Source organism: Rhinoderma darwinii, unplaced genomic scaffold, assembly GCF_050947455.1.
Source record: "Rhinoderma darwinii isolate aRhiDar2 unplaced genomic scaffold, aRhiDar2.hap1 Scaffold_447, whole genome shotgun sequence".
Classification (NCBI taxonomy): domain Eukaryota; kingdom Metazoa; phylum Chordata; class Amphibia; order Anura; family Rhinodermatidae; genus Rhinoderma; species Rhinoderma darwinii.
Window position 1 is genome coordinate 114,559 of NW_027463914.1, and position 7,209 is coordinate 121,767.

The window sequence follows — 7,209 nt, forward strand, 5'->3', positions numbered from 1 at the left end:
GCTGAGCAGCACTGACCAACACTGCCTGGGCCCAGGCTTTTATCTCTGAGGCCCCATTATGATGTCAGAAAGCTGGCTCTGGCTCCTCAGGGCTCCACTATGACACGTGCAAAGTTCCGTCTGAACTTTATATAAGACGGTGCGGCTCAGTCAGTCACTCAGTGTTGCCTGAGAGGGCAACACTGCAACAGCCGGCCGCCAGGCTGTCTTTTTTTGCACAGCTAGTTGCCTCCAGGAGGCCACAAGAGGGAGACAAGGGACTGCAAAATGGAAAATAAGCATCCACCAACTTTACAGACAACTTCTCCTTGCTCCTACAACCTCCATCCTTGCACAGTTTGTTATTCTTCTAGGTAACATAGTAACAAATCCAAATTGCTGCTCTCTTTGTAGGCAAGCAAGGCTTTGTTGCAACTGCAATTCTTACTCCTTCTTGAAATGTAGGGACGACAGTACATTCCATCACATCCATCTAGTGTACACAGGTAGGTCCATTGTGGCGGGCGGGCGGCTTTAATGGCTGTTTGCTGTTCCCCTACTCCACTCCACTATTTGACTGTGGTGCTGCATCAATCAGTGGCTGGCTCAGGTGCAGCTCTTTAACTTACCTAAAAGGGAGGGCGGAGAGAAGACAAGGAAGGTGAATGAGCTGTTCCAATGTGAAATGCCGGAAACACAGACACACAGACGACACAAAACAAGAGGTGGCAATGTATTCATTAATTGCATTTAATCAATTAGCTCATTATCACTCATGCATTGTCCAACAGGTGTTGAAATAATGGGATTAAAAGGGGAGATCCCTTCAGAAAGACAGAAACAATGGCAAACACAAAAAACACTTTTGGAATCTGATTTTAGTCAACACATAAGGAAAGGGTGCACCGGTCCTGGAAATACTGCAATACCAGGTCAATGCGTGGAGTGGACAGAGCAAGCTCTATTTCCATCTCCCTGTTCTAAAAATCCATTTAATATATGGTCCCCAGATAGGGGACGTATCAGATATTAAACAGATAAGGACAGATTTTTTTTTTTTTTTTTTTTTTTTTAACCCTCAGAGGTAAAAATATAAGTTCATTATATTTTTTGCACCTCAAACACTTTCACCAAACTTACACTCTGTATTTAGTGCGTTTCTTTAAGCTCATCATCGGGTCAATGATTTTTCTTTTTTTAAACATATTTATTTACATTTACAATTAAACAAAAAAGGCATACAATTCACTCCAACCCTTCACTCCACCCACCATTTATACTTTAACTACATACCTCCACTTCAAAAATTTCCAAATACCCTCTGCATCTGCTTCCCCAAACCTTTTCTTGTCCGACAAATATACCACATACATTCTATCCAAAATCATCCTCAAACACCCTTCTACCGTCACTTCCTTTCTTCTAAAGACATACAAATTCCTTACATCCCACAAAACTTCTTTAATGATTGCTAACATAATACACCACACCCTCTGTTTTTTCCTATCTAACATTCCCAACCCAAACATTATTACCTCAAACGTCAGTTTTTTAACCCCAACCACCTCTTTACACAAAGGACTCACACCCTTCAACACTTCCTGAGCCACATCACAATTCCAGAATAAATGTAAAATACTTTCACACCCTCCACACCCCACTCTTGGACATGCTTCACTCCTCCCAATCCCACGATTTCTTTGAAACTCTCTCACAGGCAACGCTCCATGCATACTTTGCCATACAATCTCTTTCTGTCTATTTGTTATCCCATCCGTTTCCAAACTCTTCCATACTCTCCCTACATTCACCCTTCTCACCATATTTATAGGACACTGCACTTCTTTTCCTTCAATACATCTCAACATCTCTTTTTTATTTCTCAACACATCACCCTTCCCCAACAACTCATAGCTTTTCAAAAACTTTTCCACATACAGATACCACTTTGGACATATAAGTGCATACGGCACTCTTAAATCTCTCCCTATCCATCCTAATCTGCATAACACACTCCCACTCAGATATCTTACCATACATGCAAATTTCCAATCACCTCCCATCATCCTTCTTACTGCAAACACACTATTCACTCCCAAATATACCTCAATATTAGGAAACCCCATTCCCCCATTCTTTACACTTTTCCTCACAGTCTCTCTCTTCACTCTCTCCATCTTAGAACCCCAAAAAAATACCATCAACACTCTATTCAATCTTCTCAGCATCATAGACCCTGGCGGAAAGACAAAAGCAACATACAACAAAATTGGTAAAATCACACTTTTAATCACAAGAATCTTCCCAGCAAAAGACAATTCTCTCAAACGCCAGAAATTCATTTTCTTAATAATCTTTTTACCAACATCCTCCCAACTTTCATTCCCATCCAATTTTTCATCAAATTTCACCCCCAAAATCTGAATCGCTCCTTCCACACATTTTACACCTAAATCTTCTCTCCTCCCAATGTTCCCAAACCTCTTACATTCACTCTTATCCCAATTTACTCTAAATGCAGATGCCCCACAGAACAAAGCAACTAACAATTTTGCACGCCTTACCGCAGCATCGGATTCACAAATCACACACACATCATCCATGTATGCTAATACTTTTACTTCTTTCCCACCACAACCAGGAATCTTCACACCTCTCATACATTTACCCTTCCGAAACATCTGTAATAAAGGCTCAATCGCACAAATAAAGGCAATCGGAGACAGGGGACACCCCTGCCTCACACCGGAACCCACACTTATCTCACCACCAACCCATCCATTAATGAGAATCTTACTATACACATTTTTATACAACACTCTTACAACATTCACAAAGTCACTAGGAAAACCCATTCTTACCAAAACTCTAAATAAAAAATCATGCGCCAAACGATCAAAAGCCTTTTCAAAATCAATTGACAGAACATTCAATACTTGTTTCCTCTCCATGCTATCCCATATCACATCTCTCAGCAAACACAAATTCTCACTAATCCTCCTCCCCGGCACTCCACACACTTGCTCCTCCCCAACCACCTGACCAATCACATCTCTCATCCTATTTGCAATCAGCTTAGCAAACACCTTATAGTCCACATTCAACAAAGTAATCGGCCTCCAATTTTTAACATCATTCACATCCCCTTTCTTATAAATCAAAACCACCACCCCACTTTTCATACTTTCAACCATCCTACCATTCTCCCACATAAATTTATAAACTTGCACCATATCATCCTTAATCACATCCCACATTTTTATGTAAAATTCCATCGGTAACCCATCATCCCCTGGGGTCTTATTCACAGCCATACTATCCAACACTCTCTTTACTTCATCCTCCTCAATGTTTCTCATCAAATTTGCATATTCAATTACTTCCACCCTATTTTCAATCATACTCACCACTTCAGCCTCCAAGTCCCTATCAATCTCTTTCACTGCATACAATTCTTTATAAAAACTTTCAACCACAGAAAACACTGCTTTTCCTTTCACCACCCTTCCATTTTTATCATACACTCTCACCAAATCCTCCTTTTTCCCCACTACTTTTTTGAAAAAATACCTAGAACATTTTTCCCCCTTTTCCAATTTATCTAATTTTGACTGATACATAATCTTTCTACCTTTTTCTAACAACCATTCCCTCATCTCATTTTTCACACAATCAATCTCCTCATCCACACTCCAACCTCTCTTTTTAACCTTCTGGAGAAAATTCAACCTTATATTATAACATTCATACCTCTTCCTCCTCTCCACAGCTTTCCTATAACCAACCTTTCTAAAAAACACACGTGTTCTTTCTTTAACCCAATCCCACCATGTTATTATATCCACAAAATCACCTTTTTTCTCACACCAAAACCTATATGTATCCACATATTTTCCACAAACACTCTCATCATCCAACAAACTCACATTCAATTTCCATAAACCCCTCCCACTCCCACAATCCTCATCCCAGACCAACTCACACTTAATGCACTCGTGATCAGAATATCCTACCTTCATTTGCATATATCCCTTACCCATCACCCCCTTAGAAACAAAAATCATATCAATTCTACTGCTGTGTCTCCCACTATCCGCATAATAAGTATCTACTATAGGGTTAACACCACACAGGTGCACTACATCCCTCAATCCAAAATCAGTGAGTACAGACTTTAGCACATTCCCAGACACATCCAAATCCCCTCTAGTATCACAGTTAAAATCCCCCACCCACACAATATGTTCCCTACCTGGCAAAAACAGTTTAATTCTCTCAAACAACTCCACTCTCTCTTCCTTTTTTGCAGACGCATACACATTAATTACACGCACATTCACACCACATACTTTTATAACCACTAACAGGCACCGCCCCTCCTCAATCACTGTGTAGCTACAAACCTCCACCCTGCTACTCCTAACCAACACCCCAACACCATCATTTCTATTGTGACTAGAACATGACCATATTGCTGCACCAAAACCCCACTCCTCCTGCTTAACTATATACTCTATCCCACACTCCTGCACACAAATTAAATCTGCTCCACTGAAAGACAATTCCTCCAAAATGGCTGCTCTCCTGGCCCGGTTTTTAAACACCCGGACATTGGAAGACAAAATTTTAAACGACATTTTATAACTGCCCTAGGCAGAAAAAGGTGAAAAAACACAAAGCAGAACCCTCAAACTTTCCGGGTTAAAGGCCCGGGAGAGTTTTCTTCACTAGTCTCATACTCCATGTTCGGCTCAAACAATGCCTGAAAGGCGTTCGCCGTCTCCACACTTTGCGTCTCCACCACTTCAATTCTCTGTTTTTTTGGAAAGTTCCCCACTCTCTGTGGGCGAAAAGACATCTCCACTTCTCTCACTGGACTCAACACTCCAGAGGAAGACCATTCTGATATCCTCTGAGATTCTTCTACCACAGGGCTTGGCATGTCCTCAATGAAAGTTTCCTCAATTGCCTGCACCTGCGTGCTATCTCGCTCAGCCTCAGCCAATATTGCATCAAGGATTTCTTTCTGCCTTTGCTCCTCCACCTCCCTTTCTATCCTTAACCTCTCATTGGCTTCCTCTTGCTTCTGGATATTCTTCTGTCTCTGTGCCTCTCTTTCCTTTTCCTCTTTCTCCTTTCTCTTCTTGCCCACTGGGCAATCTCTATACAGGTGCCCCACTTCACCACACAAATCACACGATCGGGGTTCCGTACATGCACCTGCCTCATGTCCATCCATCTTACAATTCCTGCACACCTTCACCCCAGGGCAGCACTCCTTAGTGTGACCAAACTGGTGACAGAACCGGCAAAATTTTGGCATATTTTGATAATACAAATATCCTCTATAGCCAGCAATGGAAAAGGACAATGGAGGGCTCTTAACTCCACCAATACAATCCGGGTCCAGCTTAAACTGGACGAAAAATTTATAAGTTCCATTGAACACTTTCAATGAGCTGGTCATTTTGGTTCCCCCTTTCACACTGGTGCAATATAAACTCAAAAAGTTCTTGATTAAGTCCAGCTGGGTAAATGGGTTGAAGACATGTACAAATAGTACCCTCTCTCCCATAGCAAATAGAGGCACAAAAGAGACATTTTTCAAAACCTCACAGTTAGCATTCACTTTTAAGGCTTCATAGAAATTTAAACAGTCATTTTCTTCTTGAAAGGACACATCATACAATCCTTGCTTTCTGTTTTCTTGCACGCAGAATAATTTATAAAGAGGGATACCTGCCATGTCGACCACCAGCTTCCTTCCAACAAATTCAACGGTGTTCTTACCAGAATCACTTGGGTCTACCTTAATTCGAATGGTTCTCTCCACCGGTGTTGTCCTTGCTGCATCCATGCTGACTATACCTGCCGATCCACGATCACAGAACGATCACCACTCTGGTTCCTCCCAAGGGAAAACCCGCACCCCCTGACCAAGACCAGAGCAATAAACTCTGATCTTAGCCAAAAGGCCGAGAAGCGATAACCCGAACGGGCCGCGCGTTGCCCGAGCCTGCCCGATACTGCTGTTCAGCCCTTGCAGCGATTCAGCCTACTTCTAGGCAATTCCATGGGGCCCTGCAGGCTCACACACTCACAGCTACACGGGAGGTGAATAAAGGCCGGAGAGGAAACCAGACAGGATTTGCTTCTTTTGCTTGCACCACAATGCAGTGCTGAAAGAGGAGGAATCTACATAAAAACGCCTTCCTGGCAACGCCCAAATGCCCTGCTGCCATGCAGATAAACACTGGCAGCGGCAGCAAGTGCATGCCCACAGCCACCCCTTGTTCCTTCACACCTTGTATCAGCTGTAATCCAGTCCAGTCCAGTGCTGCCTGCTGAGCAGCACTGACCAACACTGCCTGGGCCCAGGCTTTTATCTCTGAGGCCCCATTATGATGTCAGAAAGCTGGCTCTGGCTCCTCAGGGCTCCACTATGACACGTGCAAAGTTCCGTCTGAACTTTATATAAGACGGTGCGGCTCAGTCAGTCACTCAGTGTTGCCTGAGAGGGCAACACTGCAACAGCCGGCCGCCAGGCTGTCTTTTTTTTGCACAGCTAGTTGCCTCCAGGAGGCCACAAGAGGGAGACAAGGGACTGCAAAATGGAAAATAAGCATCCACCAACTTTACAGACAACTTCTCCTTGCTCCTACAACCTCCATCCTTGCACAGTTTGTTATTCTTCTAGGTAACATAGTAACAAATCCAAATTGCTGCTCTCTTTGTAGGCAAGCAAGGCTTTGTTGCAACTGCAATTCTTACTCCTTCTTGAAATGTAGGGACGACAGTACATTCCATCACATCCATCTAGTGTACACAGGTAGGTCCATTGTGGCGGGCGGGCGGGCGGGCGGGCGGCTTTAATGGCTGTTTGCTGTTCCCCTACTCCACTCCACTATTTGACTGTGGTGCTGCATCAATCAGTGGCTGGCTCAGGTGCAGCTCTTTAACTTACCTAAAAGGGAGGGCGGAGAGAAGACAAGGAAGGTGAATGAGCTGTTCCAATGTGAAATGCCGGAAACACAGACACACAGACGACACAAAACAAGAGGTGGCAATGTATTCATTAATTGCATTTAATCAATTAGCTCATTATCACTCATGCATTGTCCAACAGGTGTTGAAATAATGGGATTAAAAGGGGAGATCCCTTCAGAAAGACAGAAACAATGGCAAACACAAAAAACACTTTTGGAATCTGATTTTAGTCAACACATAAGG

The 7,209-nt window shown here is 43.0% G+C and overlaps 1 non-coding gene across 1 annotated transcript; it reads right to left on the reverse strand.

Annotated features, from left to right (window-relative positions):
- Positions 1-874: 874 nt before the first annotated feature.
- Positions 875-1,073, reverse strand: LOC142716123 (U2 spliceosomal RNA). Its single transcript, XR_012871399.1, has one exon. It is a non-coding gene; the product is annotated as a U2 spliceosomal RNA (small nuclear RNA).
- Between the last annotated feature and the right edge of the window lie 6,136 nt (positions 1,074-7,209).